Here is a 21,743-nt window from a genome sequence, read left to right as displayed (position 1 = left end):
GATACGCTCCACTAGAATCATTCAAAGTTAATACAAGTATGAGTTAAGAGCTTGATAAAATCCAAACACAGCTTCCTTGCTGGGGATGGCGGTGGTAGCAAGGAGAGAAGTCATGGGCCCAAAACCTTGATAATAAATATGCCCCTCAAATTGCCAGTGGGAGGCTACAATTCCCATTGTGTCCATTAACTCAGGAATTGTTCTTTTCATCTGCAAGTGAGTTTTGAAAGGAACGATTTGCATTTCTAACCACGGTATCTCAAGCCCGAGAAAAGATTTAAATTCCACGTCAAACTTCACTTTGGCAACTGTATATTATCCTGCCCTAACTCTTCGATCGCACATTTTGTTATGAATCGATGTCCCTTGCAGTAGTTAATTCTGGACAGCGGAGGGGAGGCACAGTAACGTATTTCTATGTAGCCTTCCTTGTTTGCTGCTCTGATTTGCTCATATAGACATGCCCATCATACACACGTGCATGGTAGCAGCCGACCATAATGGCCCAGTTACATTTAAATTCAAAATACAAACTTTAACAAAAAATTATTCATGGTTTACCATGGAAGGAAGCCAGGGTGACAGCTAGCCACTTTCTCTGTAAATAAGCAAGATAATAACCAGGCGGCACATGTAAATGATAGCCGCTGTGTATTTGAAGCAGTGATAATATCACTGCTAAAATAATACTTTATTCTAAATTATGTTTCATCTGAGACCAATAATATGGGGAATGAGTCATTAGCCTTTGTTCCCCTTTGAAAAGAACTGATTGTGTGATATTGATTTCAAAGACCTACCTGTAGTTAAAGCTGAAAGCTGCTTTCGGAAGCTATCAAGGATGCTTGCCTTGCCAGAAGGAACAAATCCCACCTACTGTTAGCTGCCTCCATGGACAGGGTACCTGTTTACTACAAGGGTTTTACTTTTGCAACCCAGGAATGAGGCCATTATCACCTAACCGCATAGTGGCCACAGCAGTATCTTGCAGATTTGGGAAAGAAGGAAGATGGGTTTTGACAGTGCCTGACCCTCATTGTCTGCATCTGGGCTCATGCGTGGAGCAATCGCAGCCCCTCCACCTCGTTCTCACTGAGCCCTTCTGCCCCACATGCACATTTCTACAGGCTAGGTTTGGGATTAATCCTAACTGAGGATCAAAGGAGGAAAAAGTTGGCTCCAACCTCACCCACTGAAAGGCAGCACCTTCTTCTGTCACTCTAGTTCCCTTCTGCAACTAGAACCATGAACTGTTAGCATCATAAGGTGGAAAGAGCTTAGACCCCTGAAAAACCAAATGGAAAAGAATTTCCATTTGGTTGAACTGCAATTTACCTGAACAAACATCAAACTGTCTTAGGATAATTCACTGAGATGGTGGATTTATTGGTTGCTAACAAACTAAAAAGTAATGCATACCTCTTTCCCTGGACCATGCTCCCCGCCCCCAAGCACCATCATTTAGCCAGAATGACATATGTGTTATCATTTCAAATGCCAATCCTATCCTTTAAAGTATTCCTCAATCATTAGTCTTCCTTTGGCTTCTGGCAGCTCTCCACCACCCATTGAAATGTTGGCTGTCCCTCCATTGTGTGACAGGGTCAGTAAGAAATGAAATGAATCAAAGCTCCTGGCTGTGCCCCCAGCAAGTCGGCTGCAAGTACAGTCAGTTTTAATTGATGGAACAACTTACTGAGTCTCTAAATTAAAATATTCGATTTGAGCCACATGGTATCCTAGGATCTGCCTGACCTCTCTCTGGAGCTCAGAGGTGGTGACATCAGAATACAGCAGGCAGCAGTAAGTGCACCTGTTCTGTAATTAAGGTCCTTCCTCACCCTCCAGGGAATGATGCCAAAGCTTTAACTTGAGACACAGGGCAGATAAAATGTTAATTGCAATCATGTAGGAGGAGGCACAAGGTATGAGCTGTACTGCTCACCTTGCTCAGTCAGATTTCAAGAAGGCGGTATCTGAGAGTTGATGGCTCTATTAACATTCTTACTGTGCTTTTCAAGGCTGTAATATTTGCAGTACTCTCTCCACCAAACACATGATTAAGAAGAAAAGAAAAAGTGCCTGGTAGGTAAGAGCAATGGCGCTCATAAGTGGTAAAAACTTACAGGTCTAGGGGGGCGTTAATGTGCAGAATCACTATTATTATGCTTTGTGCATTAACTCTGTCTGGGCTGAAAGCTGATCCAATTCTGTCGAACACAGAACACTAAATGGCCTATGTTCTCAAAGGATGTTCCCTTAGAAAACGTCCATATGAAGATACTTCCTGAGAAATCTGCAAGCATTTTGTCCTTTAGTAAGTATATCAATAGGTGTTAAGGAATTGGCACAAGCAATTTTGAAAGGCAAAGAAGAAATCGTTGGTGTAGCTCTGCTAGCCCCTTCACTTTTAGGTGAAAAATTGACCTCTGTCTTCTGACTGCAATCCAGTGGTATACCATTCAGCCACTCCCTGGTATTGCAGTGACCCCATCCTTTCTATCAATAAACTTAGGATATCAAATACATGGCGTCTGAGTAGACACTATCTAACTCTACTATGTCATGTCTTGTTAATTAATCTCAACACTGCTGCTCAACCCCATTCTCCAGATGGCCACTACTAACTGACCAAAGCTGATAGAAAGATGAAACCAATTGTTCATTCACATACTAGATGCTGTATTTATTTTTCTACAAATTACCACTTGAGGTTATCCCCACATCTCCCACCCCCGGATTCTCCCCACAGTCTGCTCAGGAATTCAGACTGACCTGGGCTCAATCCACCTTCATTAGTCTTTGGCTATGGGTTCTGGGAAAACTCACCTGACCTTCCTGATCCTCTGTTGTATTATTAAAACTGTGCCCCATAGGGTTAATGGTTGAAATGAGCAGAAAAGTTAAAGCTTGTTTTTCAGAGAGCTATTTCTCCCTAATCAGCTCTTGTTCCTTTCCAGACCCCACTTACAAATCTACTAGCTGTCTCTGCAGAATCCAGGACTCAAGGTCAACCGGAATGGTTCCAGCCTAGGAACAAGCAAGGCCCTGTGTTCCTTACCTGAGGTAACAAGTCTGAGACCCCATCTAGTTTATGACAGCCCTGACAGCAGGCCCATAACCCCTTCTCTTTGTCCTAAGATAACCTCCTGGTGGCAAGGCCTGAATCTTGCCTCGTTCTGATCCTTGCCTCGTTCTGACGTTCTCTCCCCCGCAAAGTGAACATGGGATGTATGTATATTACGTAGATGTTTGCTCATTGCACATGCTCCATAATTCCTCATGAATAGTCATCAGTCCACCCCTTTTCATCAATATGTATGTCGTCTCAGCTGCTACGATTACAAAAAATTTGTTCTCTCCCCTTTCGGGGAGGCAGATTTGAAACTTGCCCTCCTGCCTCCTCATTTGGCTGCCTTTTGAATAAAACCTTCCCTTGTTGTATACCTGATGTGTCCATGACTGGCTTTGTTGTAGTTCATGCAAATGGATTTGGCTTCAGTTACATTATGTATAATGTACAGTGGGAGGGGAAGGACTGTTTTAGATAATGTATATGTGACTATTAACTACCTAGCATAAGGCCTGCCATACCAAAGGTGGTCAATAGACATGTGTTCATTTCATTTTTCAGCATGGAAAGCACTGAGATACCATTCAAGGACAACAGAATTTGCTTTCAGGTTTGATTTTTCTTTTACTCCCCCATCATGTTATAACTATTAAGAAACATAAACTTCATGACATAACTCACACTTAGAAACAGGATTAACATTAGTGGTGAAAATATGAAGGCATGCATGCGAAATGATTTTTCATATATTGATGTTTGTTCCCAATATCATTGGCAGAGAAAGTTGGTATAAGTTGGAGGGTTTCATGCATTACTGAAGTGATGTTAAAACCTCCTAGGTCTTCTTGGGGCGCCTGGGTGGCTCGGTGGGTTAAGGTCTCTGCGTTCGGCTTGGGTAATGGTCCAGGGTCCTGGGATCAAGGCCTGCATCGGGCTGTCTGCTTAGCGGGGAGCCTGCTTCTCCCTCTCTCTCTGCCTGCCTCTCTGCCTACTTGTGATCTCTCTCTGTCAAATAAATAAATAAAATCTTTTAAAAAAAACTTCCTAGGTATTCTTATAGAAGAAGATGGAGATGAAGATGGAGTCTGGAATCTTTTGTGTGTCTTAATTAACATAAACAATGCTGGGGAAAACATCAGAGATGAGGAAGAGGAGTCTCATGTTTTCCTAGAAAAACAGCCTAAACTTAGAGCCTGTAGAACTCTGCCTGCATTCCTACAGGAGCTACATAGGTCAAGCAGATTATCAAAGTATGGCTTTGAATGAGAAGAGAAACAGCAAGTCCACAAGCCTACTGTCTAAGGACTGCAACAGAGCAAGACTGAAATCCTTGAGCGACAGATAATGTCAGGCCCCTCAACCAATGCAAAATCCCCAGCACCACCGAGGAGACCACTGAGGTTGGAGTGAATCAGGTGGGTTAAGACAAAAGAATACTGTGGCGACTGGGTGATTAAGCATCTGCCTTTGGCTCAGGTCATGATCCCATGGTCCTGGGATCGAGCCCTGCATTGGGCTTCCTGCTCAGTCTCGAAAGAAAGAAAGAAAGAAATGGGGAGAGAGAGAGAAAGGAAGGAAGGAAGGCAGGCAGGCAGACAGACCAAAGAATATCTGCTATCATCGGATAGGCATGTTAAGGAAAGAGTGCTAAGGGTCATTTCAGGGGCTCCACATAGCCTTTAAGACAAATCCATACTTCTAAGCATAACCCACAAGGACCTCCATGACCTAAGCCCTCCATTTTCTCTAGTCTCATCTTTTACCCACTCTGCCTTCTAACACAACTCCATGCTGCTTGTGATTCCATGCATACCAAGATGTTCCTCTCCCCTGGGCCTCTACTCATGCTGTGCCCTCCACTGGAAGACACTGCCTCCCCTCTTCTCTCCCTCCCACCAACTTCCTCCAATTCTCTGACTTGACTCCTCATCTTTTAAAACTCCGGAACTCCAGGGAACCTCCTGCAAGCTGTGTCACATACTTCCTCCATGCCTCCCATAATTCACTGAGCATAAGCTCTGTCACTGCACTTACCATCCTGCTTTCTGACTAACCACTTCTGAATCTTCCAGTCTAGACTATAAGCAACAGGAGGACAGGGACCCCATGTGCCTCTCAGTTGCGGTAATGCCAGTGCGTAGTAGCACTGGGCTTGGTGCAGGGCAGTGCAGAAATGGTTACTGGATGAATGAATTCCTGAATAAGGGATGAATGACAAATGTACACCTCAGGCACGGAGAGGGGGAAAGGGAGGGAAACCAACCACATCCTACAGACCACCTCCTGTCCACTCCAACCAGCCCCACCCAGAGGTACGGAAGTGCCTTGGTGACTGTATGTGGGAGATGCTTAAGACTGGGGTTTCTAGGGTTGTCACACTACCTATCCCACCACAGAGAGGCTACCAACCTATCTAGCCCTGAATAGATCCAGTTTATTTCCCCACAGATGGCTTTAAAATTACATTTCTTTTTTTAATCCCTTCTGATATGGAAGAATCCCCAGAGCTCAGTCAAACATTAATCACATTAGACTGTTTGTCACTTAAGTCAACACCAGAGATGAAGCTATGCCCACGCCAGCCACAGCTTGCCATCAAACCTGATGACGTTGCGATGATAAAAAGTGACACAAGACCTGGCTAGCATACACACACCACCCACTCCTGGCGATGCAGGAGATTCAGCTGACAAGCATTTTAGGAGCAGGAGGAAAGGAAGGCTGTTTCTCAGAATATGTAGTTGGAATAAATGGGATAGGTAAAGTACTCTCCAAACAGCATCGTGATACAAACAGTATTAAGTGATGTAGTATTTTTCTTGAGCCACTGAACCTACTTCTCCCCGACATAATAATAAATATGTTACAAATACCCAGTTATATTACAACCTGGCTTTCCAATGGAGCAGCTGATCAGTTCCTTATTTCACACAGGCGTCAGTATGGGAGCTATATGGGATAGAATGACATCTATTTTGGGCGCCTGGATGGCTCAGTGGGTTAAGCTGCTGCCTTTGGCTCAGGTCATGATCTCAGGGTCCTGGGATCGAGTCCCGCATCGGGCTCTCTGCTCAGCAGGGAGCCTGCTTCCTCCTCTCTCTCTCTGCCTGCCTCTCTGCCTACTTGTGATCTCTCTCTGTCAAATAAATAAATAAATCTTTAAAAAAAATGACATCTATTTTATGGTTTCTCAAAAGGTTATTAATTCAGCCTATTTGCTACAATGCATACTTTGTTCCATTAATATATTTAACAAATTTTGCTTAGTGTATGCCCTGTGCACACACTAGAGGCTCAGATGGGTCAACAGGGAGAGGGGGAGACAAGACTGGGAGGACGAACTGACCTCTGAAATACAAGTCGATGAGATCCGAAAATAAATCCTTCTTCAGCAATTTTTTATTGGTGTTTCCTTTAACTTTGTGCTTCCAAACTGAGTTTTCAACATTTGTGATAGTGTGTGCCAATTTAATGTTCTGTTTGTCCTAAAAGGTAAGGTAACTCTTGGATACAGGCAGAAATCTTAATCCAAGATGCAAAAGAATTGGTTTATTCATTAATGGAAGATATAGATCCACAGTAACCCTGATATAGAATATTCTGGTAAGAAAACTAGGAGAAATGACTAGGTAATAAGGACCCTCCAGGCTTCAGAGAATTCAGAGAACAAGGAAAAGTGTTAAAAAGTTAAATGAATAATTAATGTGTAAAAAAATTCATCGTATTTAACAGCAAAGTGGCATTTTATCTTAATACCTGGTACCAGATGTCCTCATGGAGAGAGAATTAAAATTGTGGAGAAATGACTTATCAGGACTTGAGTAGGTGGTGCAAGCCTAAGGATTTGGGACCAGGATATCTGAGAAAGGGCAAAGGAATAGGGAAAGTGTTGATTTTTCTCACAAGGGCTGGAGAGATGAACAAGAAAAAGAGAAAACAGGAAAGGTAGTGCTGAGACTGGGCATAGAGAATGTGCCAAGAGAGCCACTGGCACAAATTTGATTCTACAGAGTTTCAGGAAGGAGAAATTCCAATATCCAAGATTAAAGCTGTTTCACATGCAAGCATGGAATGACAACCTCTCCACTATCCGTCTAAAACTTATGAAAATTCTCAAAAGAATTTAGACTGCTAGAGTTTTCCCGGAATCCAAGGAGTTTTATATTGATTCACACAGAGAAGCACAGGAAAATATATGTTTGGGAATGGAATCCCTGAGGCAAAGAAGGGCAAGGGAATAAAACCCGGTGAAGACGTCACTGAACTCCTGAAAACTCCCACAAAGGCAGAACACTCTCCCAGACACCCTGCTGACTTCCAGGTTACTTTGTTTTATTTCATGTGAGAACTTTTGCATTCTGTGGTAACTGAAAGAAAAGTTGAGAGGATGTCTCAAATCTCTGTGGCCACTGGGAAGTGGTACCAGGGCACAATTGTTGGGAATTGACCTGCAGGTCTGTGATTGTGCCAACTGGCTTTCAAACAATCAAAATCTACAATGTCATCTTCTTTCCTTGGAAGAGAAAAAATAAGACTTCTATTCAAAAACAAGACTTTGCAATTAAAAGCATAGCTGAATCTCAATCAGTTGGGATGGTCAAGTAAATTCTACATTTTCTTTCCTAATCTGCCACTGAATGCAAATAGGCAATAAAGACAAATTATTTATATGAAGATTCATATAATATGATTACAACTTTCAAGAGAAACTTGAAACCATCAATTGAAATAAGCCTCATCTTTCTCATCTACAAAATAAATTATTAATGGTGAGATTTGAATAAGATCTGTGGTCTAATTAATAACATTGCACCAATGTCAGTTTTCTGGTTTTGGTAATACATAGAGTTGTGTCAGATGTTATTGTAAGTTAGGTTAAGGGTATACAGGACCTCTCTGTACTATTATTACAATTTTTCATAAGTCTATAATTACTTAAAAATAAAGAGTTTGAAAGAAATGGTGTTAATAATATCCTTCTCACAGGCTAATAATTAAATGGAATAAAATATGAAAATATATTGTTGAATTGCCAAAAGAGCATGATTCTTGGTGGTTTAATAATCACTCCTATTCTCCAGCTCTCAAAATCAATGCTCTAGTAACTTTCCTCAGGGTAATAATAGCTAATTCATATGTACCTCTTATATGTGTCAGTTACCACGTTTAGTTTTTTATGTCTATTACCTCATCTAAGTTTCTCAATGATGCCAGAGAAGGATTAATGATGGTTTTCCTTTTACAGGAGAGGAAAATGAGGCTCAGAGGGGTGCAACATTTGAGAAAGACACACAGTTTATAACTGGATAGAAATGGAACACAAAGCTCGGTCGGAGATTCCAGTGCCAGAGCTCTTAACTACCACATGTTGCCTTCTCCTTCTGCTGCCTCACCTCCCCCAGGTGCCAGAATCAAAGAGATTATGGTTTGTATCCATTTTCTATTGTTGTATAACAAATCACAGCAAACTCAGAGGCTTCATAGCAACACTCATTTATTATCTCATTGTTCTGCAAGTCAGATAGTTGGGGCATGGAGTGAAGGGTTCTCAGCTCACATTCTGATGGACTGAAATCAAGGTGTTGAGTAGCTATATTTTCATCTGGAGCTCAAGGTCCTCTCTACACTCAGATGGTTGTGGCAGAACTCAGTTCTTCACAGTTGTAGGACTAAGGTCTCCATTTCCTTGTTGGCCCAAAGGATACTCACACCTCCTCTAGAGTGCCCTCAGATCATGCCATGTGGTTCCTTTTATCTTCAGAGCCAGGAATGAAGACTCTCCTTACATTAAATCATTTTATATTTCAAATCTTTGTCTCCAGGAAGAGCCCCTAACTAGTAAAGTCATCCCAAGAAAATGTTCCTTTCTTAAAACCACCTATGCCACATAAATAGCCTAAAAATGGTATGACATATATCAGAGTGATAGCTCGAGAAGTACCCATGGGCGGGGATCTCTGAAACCACTTTAGAATCTGCCTATCCCAAGACTTTCTGTTTCCAACACTGTCAACCTTCTCCCTTGACCTTGAAGAACTGGGGTATGAAAAGATAAAAGACCATCTCAAGTTAACCTCAAATGCAATTAACTGCTGAAGCCTTTAGCATGTATCACACAGCTGAGCAAGATGGTGTGTTGTTTCCAGCTCTCAAAGTTGCTTGATTCATGGAGATTTCAATGTACACCAAGAGTGAAAAATCAATGGTTTTTTTGTTTGTTTGTTTATTTGCTGTCACATTTTGACTAGGACAGAAATCCATGTGAAAAGAATACATCATCTTGACATTTGCAACAACGTGGATGGAACTAGAGGGTATTATGCTGAGTGAAACAAATTAATCAGAGAAAGACAGTTATCATATGATCTCCCTGATATGAGGAATTTGAGAGGCAGAGTTGGGAAGGTAGGGAAGGAAAAAATGAAACAAATTGGGATTGGGAGGGAGACAAACCATAAAAGACTCTTAATCTCACAAAACAAACTGAGGTTTGCTGGTGGGAGGGGGATGTGGAAAGGGTGGTTGGGTTATGGTCATTGCAGAGGCTATGTGCTATGGTGAGTGCTGTGAAGTGTGTAAGCCTGATGATTCACAGACCCGTACCCCTGGGGCAAATTATACATTATACGTTAATAAAAATTTTTAAAAATGAAAAAAAAAAAGAATACATCAAAGAACACATGGAATACAACTTATCAGGATAACCCGGAGAATCCAGATTATGTTGAGTCATGTGATTTGATTCCTCTTCAGAGGACACATCAAGGCAAGACTCTCTAAACAGAGTGTTTTGAATATTTCTCTGGCAGATGAACTGCTACTAAATGTAAGTGTAAAGAGGCCAAAAATAATAAAGCGTCAAAGTCTTTAGGCCTGCCCCTCCACCAAAGGAAAAAAGAGAATGCTATACTTACCCTTGGCTCTTCTTCCTTTTCCCCTGCACCTTCAGGACCTTCCACTCTCCAGGAAAGAATATTAGCACCAGACTGGTTGGTTGATTTGTCAGTGCTTTATTAGAGAAGTGGCAGGAAGACTTCCAGATAAAGGAGAGATAAGAGAGAAAAGTGTGTGCAAGCTGAAAGCAAAAAGTAGTGGGGGCTAATAGAGTTAGAAAGTGAGATACTAGAGAAAATATGGGATAGGAAGGACTAGGAACCTTTTAATCTTTTCTGGAAAAAATAAAAATCTTAATTTGCTCTAAGTAAGTATTGATTTGCTTGAAGGTGGAGAGTGTTCTTAAATCCACTAAAATGATAAATAAAACTGTGTGTGAATATACTGTTTTGAAAATTCTAAAACTCCCATAAGAAAAGTTATTTGACCCTAAAAATATTGTGAGAAAGATACCATGACTATGGGAATAGCACTGGAAAGGTCTGGATGCTTCTGGAGAAAATAGAGGGTTGTTATTAAAAGGTCTCAGACATCTTTTTGTGACTTCTTCAATTTCTTTCATGAGTGTTCTGTAGTTCCTCAAGTAAAGATCCTTTACCTCTTTGGTTAGGTTTATTCCCAGGTATCTTATGGTTACCCAACTTTTGTAGCAACATGGACAGGACTGGAAAAGATTATGCTGAGTGAAATAAGTCAAGCAGAGAGAGTCAATTATCATATGGTTTCACTTATTTGTGGAGCATAACAAATATCATGGAGGACATGGGGAGTTAGAGAGGAGAAAGGAGTTGGGGGATATTGGAAGGGGAGGTGAACCGTGAGAGACTATGGACTCTGAAAAACAATCTGAAGGGGTTTGAAGTGGTGCGGGGTGGGAGGTTGGGGGAACCAGGTGGTGGGTATAAGAGAAGGCATGGATTGCATGGAGCACTGGGTGTGGTACAAAAATTATTAATATTGTTATGCTGAAAATAAATAAAAAATAAATTAATTTAAAAAATCATCACAAAAAAAAAAAAAAAAGGTCTCAATTACGGGCATACAGAGGCCCTGAAAATCCAAGTCACTGGCTTCTTGGTTATAAATGGGACCTGACATAACTAGCACATATATCTTAAAAATGTACCCAATATTTGATGATAGAGAAAGTGGTCCTAATAGATCTTCTAATGTCACTTGATAACAGTTTGTGATGGCCAACCTCCAATACAGCTGCCAATGATCCTTTCTGATTTTCATACCCTTTTGTACTCTCCCCACACACTGAACCAGGGATGGTCTGTGTTGTAAATAGATACAGATCTGGTAATACGGGGCTATGGAGGTTAAGTCATGGAGGTCAGGTATTATGGCCTCTGCCTTGGTCTCTTAGATTGCTTACTCTGGTAAAGCTATATCCTAAGGCCACTCAAGTTGCCCTGCAGAAAGTCCCATGTGGAGAGGAACAGAGGCCTTTCACCAAGAGCCAGTATCAACTTATCAGTCACATGAATGAGCCAAATTGGAAGTGGATCCTCCAGGCCCCATCAAACCAAATCGCTATAGTCTTGGCTGATATCAGAATGCAATCTCATAAGCCAGAACTGTGTACTCATACTGCTACAGGACACCTGACTCATCTATATTGTAAGACTTAATCTATTATTATTCTATAAGCCACTGAATTTTTGGAATAATTTGTTATCCAGTATTTAGCTTAGTTAATACATAGGCCAATATGCAAAGGTGGTGCTCAACGATCAATTACTAACATTGATATCCAATCTAATACAAGCAAAGATAACATCTAATCTAGTAAAAACATAAATAAATAAAGGTTTCTGTTAAGTATGGATGATAATGCTGCCATAACTTATAAATACACAGTAGCACATTTTTACCATTGGCTGACAATGATGTTTATTCCCTCTTGGTTACAATGAGAATATGTAATGCTTATATTTTCTCTTGACATATTGATTTCACAAGTATACTATAGATCCTTCTAACTCTGGAATAAAACCACTACCTATCTAACAATAACAACAACAAAAAAAATCCACATCCTTTTTACTTTGCTTCTTTTTACAATAACAAAGGGAAAAGCTTATACTAATCCTCAGCTGGATTTAGAAACCAAAGAAAGTGAAATTTGGCAGTATCTTAGTGACTTAATAATGAAAATCATCAAATCAGTATTAATACTCTTGATGGAATTTGTTTAAGTAATCAATGTAAATGTATTCACTGCACACCTTGCATAATAAGATATTCTCTACAATCAAAAATTAATAAGCATGAAACTCTACAATGTATTTATTTCTGAAAAGAACAAATATTATGGCCTCATAAGAACAATTGAGTGATCTCAATATTTTCTTTCTCCAATCTAAGGCAATTAAAGATGAACCAACCACAAAGAAATATAAATAATTACAAAATGAAACCCATTGAGGAGAAACTCACAAACAAATGATGAATTGTGTAAACTAGCTCATTAAAGCCTAGTAATTTCCAAGGTTTGCTAAGCAGAAAAAGTATTATTTACAACAGGAGGAATTATAGTCCCTCACTTTTGCAGTACTCTGGTAATGACAAATAGTGTCATCTGGGGGTAATTCCAGAAGGCAAACTGTGTATTTCTGGAGGTAAACTGTATTTATGTTTCAATGAGAAGTCCAAGAAAGACATTTAGGTGATTGCTGAGCTATTATTGATAATCTTTTCAAACATCTAACAGCAGGGATGAGCATGTCTGCAGCAAGTGACAAGAAGTTAAACTAGTAGAGGCAATAATAATAAGTAATAAGTAAAATAATGATAGCAACATATCGTGAGATTTGTGAAACACTTACTGTCAATTTTAAAAGTAGCCATAGGAGTGCCTGGGTGACTCAGTGAGTTAAGCCTTTGCCTTCAGCTCAGGTAATGATCTCAAGGTCTTGGGATCAAGCCCCGAATCAGGCTCTCTGCTCAGCGGGGAGCCTGCTTCCCCCTCTCTCTCTGCCTGCTCCTCTGCCTACTTGTGATTTCTCTCTGTCTTTTTAAACGAAAAAAAAAAAAAAAAAAAAGATAAAGTAGCCATAATCATTCCTAGCTCTCCCTCTTTGCAATGTGAAAGCAGATTTTCCCACTTCACAGACATGGGCTGGCCTTATGACTTGCTTGGTCTAAGCCCCATGGCAGAAAGGGTGTGGGCAAGCTGCTGGAAGATATGGGACCATGTAGGGGAGAACTGAGCCATCTCTGAAACTGACCACAGATATATGAATGAGCAGAGCTGAGATCAGAATAACCACCCAGTAGAACCCAACCCACAGAATCATAAGCTCAACTGATGATTGCTTTAAGTCATTAACTTTGGGGTAGTTTGTTATGCAGCAATAGTTAACAGGTATGTGCCAGGCACTACATGAAGTGGTTTAAACCCATTATTTAATAGAATCCTTGCTACATGCCATGAAGTATTATTGTCCCCATTTTAGAGGTGAGAACATGAGGCACAGAACAACAAAGGGAACTCATTGTTTAATTTAACTGGAATATCCCAAGGACATGATCCTATGGGATTCAGGTATGACTGGTCCAGAACTTCAGGGAATGTCACCATGACTCCATTTTAATTATTCTCCATTTTTTGATCCGTTTGTCTCATGTCTGTATAGATTTATTCTCAAACAGCCTCTCTCCCTGTGGCTGGTCATCACAATCCAAAGGAAAATAGCTCAGGTGGCAGTCTGGGGAGGCTCTGACTGCCTAGACCTAATCATGTGCCCAATTCAGGGACCAAAGGGCAGGTGAAGCCTTGTGATTGGTAGTCCCATGAGAATCACCTGGTAGAGATGGGATGGGAGAGGAATAATTCTGTGATAGAGAAATGAGTATTAGGCAGACAGTAGCACTATGCCCTCAGCAATGGCTCCCAGATTCACTAGACAGATTCTAGGACCCCTGAGGGCTGAAGTGATTGGGAACATTTGAACTTTCTTTCTTTCTTTTTTTTTTTTTTAAGATTTTATTTATTTATTTGACAGAGATCACAAGTAGGCAGAGAGGCAGGCAGAGAGAGAGGAGGAAGCAGGCTCCCTGCTGAGCAGAAAGCCGGATGTGGGACTCGATCCCAGGACCCTGAGATCATGACCTGAGCCGAAGGCAGCGGCTTAACCCACTGAGCCACCCAGGCGCCCCGGACCCTTTAAACTTTAACATCAAGCCAATACACAAAACCAAGGATTCCGCTCTTCTAGTGCCCAGGCACATTTCTCTTCCCACATCTCTCCATGCCACCTTGCCACAACTCCTCTCCCTGAATAATAAGAACACTCTCCGGCACTTTTTAGTTTTATAGATTTAGCTGATGTTTGAAGAACAGCATTTTCTCCACAGCTAAATTGGAAAGTGGATTATTTGCTTTACAAAAGGATTCTCAACTTTACAAAGGATTTCCCAGAAGAGGACTTTAAATAGCAACCTCCCCCTAGTGCTTTTAAACTATGATTTCATTTGGAAGCTATTGCTTCTGAATACCTCAGATTTAGTTTACTTGAGGGGCTGGGCTAGGCAGTTTCTAAGAGGACTTCCTGTGACCAACAGCTTATATGCAAAAAGACCAGGATAGTGGCACTGAGCAGCCAGCATTCTAAGCCTGGCTTTGTCATGTATTTACTATCTGTGTGATGACTTTGGGCAAGTTAGTGAACCACTATGAGCTGTGGTGCCCTCACCTGTAAAAGGTGTGTGAGAATGCCACCTACCTCACTGGTATGTTGTGAGGATTAAATGAGTTGAGATACATGAAATGCCTAGCACATTGCTAATATGAATCAAGCAGTCTGCCTGTAACTACTTTGACATTTAGTCTTCTGTAGCCAGAGGGATCCCTTCAAAAAGTAATTTCTACCTTGTCATAACATCCTACTCAAAATCTCAATAGTTTCTCAATGCTATAATTAAAAACTCAATTCTCTGGAATATTCAACTAGGGCCAAAGGATTGGCCTCCCCTTGGCTGCTCTGTGTCATGACTCACCATGCTCATTCTTATCTTTTTTCAAAACCTACTATTTTTTTCAAATTACAAAAAAAAGAACCCCACAAAATTTCTTCTCCTCTTATTCTAGCTTCTCCTGTGAGCCCCAGCCCCATTTCTGTGCTCTCCTTTGCAACGAAACTTCTTGAAGGATTTGCCCATGTTCATGATGTTCAGCTGTTCTTTCCCAACTGGCCACCTTGACATCTCCACTTGGATATAAAATGTAAATCTTATCTCAGCATGCCCAGTAATGAATGAACTAGTTCCTTCCTTCCCTAGCTTGCTCTCCTGGGACTTCTTCTCACATCAGTTGATGGCAACTCCAACCCTCTGGTTGCTCAGACTCAAAGTCTTACAGAAATATCTGACTATGCTTACCTGACATCCATATCCATCAGCTAAGCCTACTAGCTCACCCTCAGAGTATAAGTGAAGGATGACCCCTTCTCACTACCTACACTACCTTCGACTGGCCCATGTCATGACCATCTTTTGTTGAAATCACTTCAATAGTCTCCTCACGACCTGGCTTCCACCATTGGCCCCTACACCTTTATTCCCAGTACAGTAGGATAAGAAATGCTTTTTAAACAGAAGTCAGATGATGTCCTGACTGCTCAAAACCCTCCAATAGTTGCTCCACTCAGAACAGAAGTTGAAGTCTAACAATGACCTGAAGACCCTCTATAATCGAAACACCACCCAGATCCTTTGGCTTATTTCCCACTAACTTTCCACCTCATCCACTCTGCTCCAACCATACTGGCCTCCTGAATGTACCACGCACACTCCTACCTTTCAAACTGGGTATTCTCTCTACCTGCAACACTTTTCCACTGGGTATCTACAAAGCTCACCTCCTCATCTTTCAGACTGTCACCTTCATAATGAGGCTTTTCTTGATCAGTCCCTTCAAAAGTATAAGTTGCCCCAAGCTGGAGCTGCTCATGATTCTCCTCATCTACCTCTATCCTTTTCCCTTATTACCTTCTAGAGTACTATATAACTTAATTATGTTCATTCTTCATTGGCTCTCCCTTTTCCAAACATATAAGCTCTTCAAGGACTGGGAACTTAGTGTCTTCTTCATGTGTCCTACACAACCAGAAAAAATGTCCAGTGTATAATAGATGTTCAATCAATAATTGTTAACTAAGTATATGCTCTTGCCATTCTGGTTTTCTTCTGTCCTCTCAAAACTTGAGGTTGTAACCCAGACATCACTTCCTCAGAAAAATTTTCAATGACCACCTTTTCATTCTTCAATGACAGACCTAATGCCCCTCTTCTTCACAGAACTTTTGAGAGATCTAATTTCTATTTGCTTTGTGACAACCCAAGCTCTGTCAGGATGGGAAAAACTGTTTTAACTTATCATCTTTTCAGGAATCCCTAAAAGTTTCTGTATATAGTAGGTATTTAATAAATATTTATCAAATATATATTTATTGAACATAAATAAATATTTATAATAGATGGAAATTCATTGTATTATACAAAGTTAATATTTTTTTACTCATCAATGGCCCCCCAAGCACATACACAATTAACATGATTAAAATCCACCTCCTTTATTTGTTACTTGAAAAATTTCTACCTGTACTCCAAATAGGCCAGTGGTAACCTGCAGGCTCTTATAGATACTTGGCTTTCTACCCTATGTGGCAAAAGGAGTGTACGCAAGTGACCCACTCGTCTTCTGTTAGAATTTTACATCAGTATTATTTGTTTTCAACCAAAGCAAACCCTTCCATTTCCATCTTAAAAGCATGCAAATACTTTATGTGGATAACAAACTAAAATTTGCAGATTATACTAAAAAAAAAAATCCACTTTTAACCTCTCCAATTTAAAGTGTTTTTTTCTAAATCTACTTTACAAGATTAATTCAAAATTCATCATTATAAGAAAGATGAGCAAAATCGTTTGTTAAAAGGGGATTGTACATCTCTGATCTTCCAGTAACTGCATAATTCCCATAATTCCACATGCATGGAATTATGACTATCTGAATTAGGGCTTACATCACATACCCTGACTTTGTTGGGTTGTGTCAGCAATTTAAGACAGAAAACCACTGATACAACACTCTGCTTCATAAAATTAAATAGAGCTTCTTTCTGGATACACTGTAGCCATTTTACCCTGGGCCTTCAAGAAGGCTCAGAATGAAGAGATACAGTTTAACTACTTATGTATTCTAAGCTTTCTTCTCAGAACATTTACATAGTGTGTCCTGGTTGGGATGTTCAAGATTGACTGCTGAGCACTAAATAGTCTGGGCTCAGCCATAGGAATAGATTAGTATTCAGAAGCCTGATGGAATTTTCCTCTAAAGAAGGGCTCTACTCCTTCCTACCCCACTCTGAACAGACACTATAACTCTTGTGTGTGTCTGAGGCCTTGGTAAAGAAAGCTGTGGTATAGAGGGTGGGTTAGGCCTTTTACCTTTGCCAGGATTCTGAAAGAAAAAGGAGACACTTTAATGATTTTACTACCAAATATTTCAGGCATATAAAAATGTATCAAAATAATAGAACTAACACTCTTGTGTCCACTCCCAAATTTTGTCAACTCTTATATTTTGCCTTCTATCAGATCTACAGAAACAGAAAGGAAATATCCGAGATGTGGCTGAAGATCCTTGAGAAATCCACCTACACCATTCATTCACCGACCGTCTTTCTGAGATGTATTTACTCTCTGGAGTAAAAAGTTTACATGGATAAATGTGTTTTCATCTATAAAAATTTGTTATCTATAAAATTGTTATATATGCAATTTACTCTGTGTGTGTGTTTTAAAACTTTGTACAAACATTATCATATTCTGTGTCTCTCTGCAAGCTACAGAGACACACACACATACACACACACACACACACACACACACACACACACACTCCTTGGCTCACTCTTCCATTTTTGAAAATGTATCCATATTAAAATATAAATAAATAACATTCTATTTCATCCACTTTAAACTACTGAATTGCATTATAGCATTTAGACTCACCACTGATATACTCATTCTCATGGTGGTATATATTCATGATATTTCTTTTCTTCAGTTTGGGGGGAGGGCAGGAGTACTGGTGTAGGAGAGAAGAATAAAAAGTGGTTTTTTTCTTCCTGGTGATTCCAATCTGTACTCTTCAAGAGAGCCCATATGGTTAAAAGATGTCTGTGATGGTTAATTTTTTGTGTCAACCTGGCTAAGCCAGTGGTAATCAGATTTTTGGTCAAATGTTATTCCAGATATTTCTGTGAGGGTGTTTTATTGGTGGGATTAACATTTAAGTTGATGGAATGTGAGTAAAGCAGATTGCCCTCCATAATGTAGATGGACCTCATTCTATCAGTTGAGGGCATTAAGACTGAGGTCCTCTGAGCAAGAAGGAATTCTCCCAGCAGACTGCCCTGTCCACATCTAATGAACTGTAACTCTTCTATGAGTCTCCCAGGCCATCTGGCAGACTTTGGACTCACTGAACCTTCACAATCACATGAGCCAATTCCTGAAAATCAACCAATCAATCAATTTCTCTCTCTCTCTTTCTATATAGATAGATACACACACACACACACACACACATAAATATGAATGTACAAATACATACATACACATCCTGTTCCTCTTGTTTCTCTGGAAAACCCTTACTAATATAATGACAAAATACAAGAGCATTTGTTTTCATTTGTGGCCCTTTTCTCTTTGGATATCAAAAACTTCATGAAAAGTACAAGAATATCACATAAGCATGAGCAAAAATGATGGAGACATTTGTTTAGTATATTCTCTTCTAGTTCACCAAAGCTTACACTTTCTACCCTGAGCCATGACTTTCCTTCTCTACCATTGTCTGTGCTTTATGAGAAAATGTAAGGTTAATCTTGGTACTCCTAATAGGCACTCAACTAATGTTTATTGAATTGTTAGATGAATAAATGGGTGGTAATTTCAGAGAGCCAAACAGGAATAATGGTAATAAAGGAACCAGTTAACCAATAAACCCACCAATAAAAATACATTTGTGGGGTATGGACATATATTTAGTGCTATGTTGGGAATTGTTGGACAATAGGTCCAAAGAGACTTGGAAAAATAATCACAATGGTGACATTTAAGATAAATAAAAAATAAAAGCAACAAAGAAATGCTGGTGTAAAAGGAACACATGATAAAGGAAAATATACACAGAATCATAAGAAAGTAGTGATAAAAATAAATATGAGAGTGAGTATAAGAAGAATGAGTGGTAGCATGACAAAATAAAAAGAATGCTGGATTTTGGAACTGAAGGTCCACATTCAAATCATTAACACTGCCTTTCTCTGTCCCATGTAACTCTTGGCCAGACAATTAACTCTCTAGTTTTGGATGCCTCTTCTACAAGAGGGCTTTCAGTTGTCTCTCACTGTGTTCACCCTCTAGATTGTCCATGTGTTTTCTAGTGAGTAAGTTAGTTATTATACTAATGTCAAGTACTAATTTATTAATTTTCCTCTACTCTCTGTCCCTCAGTCACAAAAGCTAGAGTGTTATCCAAGCATAGCAGCATTCAGTACCAAATTATACCATCTTCAAAAGAAACTATTGGTCTCTGTCAATACCCAGTGACATGGACCAAGTATAGGGTGAACCACCCTCTTACTCTTGGATGATTTCACATTTCACATCCTGTTCTGGAAACTTTAGAATCTTGTGACATATCATATAATGAAACATGGGTCATATAAGTGCCTTCAAGTTGCTCAAATCAGCAATCTTGTAACATGATGGCAAGTCACATGAAAAATTATCAGAAACACAGAAAGCACTCAATTGCGTTTGTTGCAGAATTCCTCCTCAAACATGCAGGGGTTGAACTCTCCTTTGTGCTACCCCTTTGTGGAAATGTTTTATGTTTAATCAACCTCTCTTTGCCCACATGCCTGAGAAATGCAATTCCCTTTTCAATAGGGAAAATTGGCCCCTGACTGATTTCCATTATATTTATATATCCTTAGCCTTGCTGGGCATGCATCAGCTGGGTCTCTGCAATGACTAAGTGATGGATGGGGCTCTCTGGAGCGGAAAGGAGATGCATCTCCATAGGACTGAGTTCTTCCTTTCCATCTATCTGCTCTGAAGGTATACCATCTCTCAGCTGGAAGCCACAAAAACACAACACAAAGATCCTGAGACACAACAAAGTGTTTTGAAAAAAAGAGCTGAGAAATATAAAGCATAGTCAAAGGGGTCAGAGTATTCTGTTATAGTCTTGACTCTGCTGCTAGCTAAATAGGTGACCTTGGATAAACCCCATAAACTCATTAGTAAAATGAGATTCCATCTCACTTATCTCAGGAAACAACAAAAAATGACAATGATATTAGGAATGCAAGTTTTTTGATAAATATCATCCTGTACAGTCAACTAAGGATAAAATCTCAAGGTGCCTCCTCTAGCGCTCTTATTTGGCCCACAGCAGTAGAGCTTTGTGGTTACATGTAAGGAAGGATGTTGGGAGTGATCTGCAGGGTTTAAATTCCACCTCCAACTCTGGCTGTATGTGTGAGCCGAGGCAAGTTACTTAAACTGAATTATCAACCTTCTTTTCCTGAACTACAAAATAATTAGCTCATAGAGTTATTCTCATGTTAGTTCCACTGATGACAAAATTAACACAATTAATACTTTCCAGTTCTGGACATTAATTCTAGACACGGTGTCAGTTGGTACAGTGTTTGTTTAAAAAACTGAAAAATCAACTTACAGAAGGCTAACACAACAAATCATGGAAAAAGTAAAACTCCTTTCTATGCCCAGTGCCAGAATTCATCCCCAGACCTCCCGTCCTCCTCCCTGTTATCCCTTTAGTGAGCTCAAGTTCAATGGGACTTTAAAGCAGACTTTCCTTCATACCACCCATTGAAGAATGAATTGTAGCTATAAGACACTGCCCTCCAGAATGTGCATCTTGTGGGACCAAGCACAGGACACAAGAAAATCTGAAAGAAAAATTCTAAAGTCTATACACAAATACTCAAGACAAAGGAAGTTAGAAATGAAGAAGCAAGGGAATTATCCTAGTGAGATATGGGTCACTGTAGCTATACTAGACGTAATCACCATTAGGTTCTTGAATGGCTTCTGTGAAAACATTGCCCAACATATTTTATTATCTATAATCTCATTCAGAGTAAATATTGTCATTCCTTCTTTATAGAGGAGGAAAAGACTCAAGGTGATGTCTCCTGGCTGAAGTCACACAGAAGTAAGTTATGAAAAGAGAGGGATTCTGTGATAGGCTTTTACAGCCATACCTTTATACCCCACACACTCAGGTTTTTAAAAGTTTGTTTGGCTGGTCACATAAAATAACTCACCCCTAAATGATCAAGACAGTCTTCTGGACCTTGGACTATTATCTTCTGGCCTTCGTTGACCCACTAAAAGCTTCAGTTCCCCAAATCTCTAGATAAAGAGTGGTTCCAAAGGCTCCATGAACCTAAAAGAAAGAAGAGAATAATAAATGGGCAAAAAATCCTAATTACACAAGTAAAAAACACTGGCAGAATAAACCACTAAAAATAGGAACTACCATTTCCTAGAAAATGGGGGGAACAGAGTTTAGGCCTTCATCTTGAAAAATATAAAGCTAAACTGTATTAAAAGGAGTTAATTTAATGTTTAATAAAAACATGAGTTATATTGCAATTATTTGATGATCATTAACAAAGAATATCTGAAATTATTTTCCAAGAAAATTACATAATCGCAT

General features: G+C 39.8%; 1 long non-coding RNA gene across 1 annotated transcript in view; it reads right to left on the bottom strand.

Moving 5' to 3' along the window:
- The window catches only part of LOC309840786, a 126,186-nt gene extending 104,731 nt beyond the window's left edge, over positions 1 to 21,455 (bottom strand). The window contains exon 1 of the long non-coding RNA XR_014298788.1: positions 21,349 to 21,455. This is a non-coding gene — a long non-coding RNA (uncharacterized lncRNA). The remainder of the gene's footprint in view (positions 1 to 21,348) is intronic.
- Positions 21,456 to 21,743: the final 288 nt, after the last annotated feature.

The sequence above is a fragment of the Mustela nivalis genome (assembly GCF_964662115.1).
Source record: "Mustela nivalis genome assembly, chromosome: 1".
In the NCBI taxonomy this organism is placed as follows: Eukaryota; Metazoa; Chordata; class Mammalia; order Carnivora; family Mustelidae; genus Mustela; species Mustela nivalis.
The sequence above is the reverse complement of the archived record's forward strand: the minus strand, read 5'-3'. Positions and strand labels throughout refer to the sequence as shown.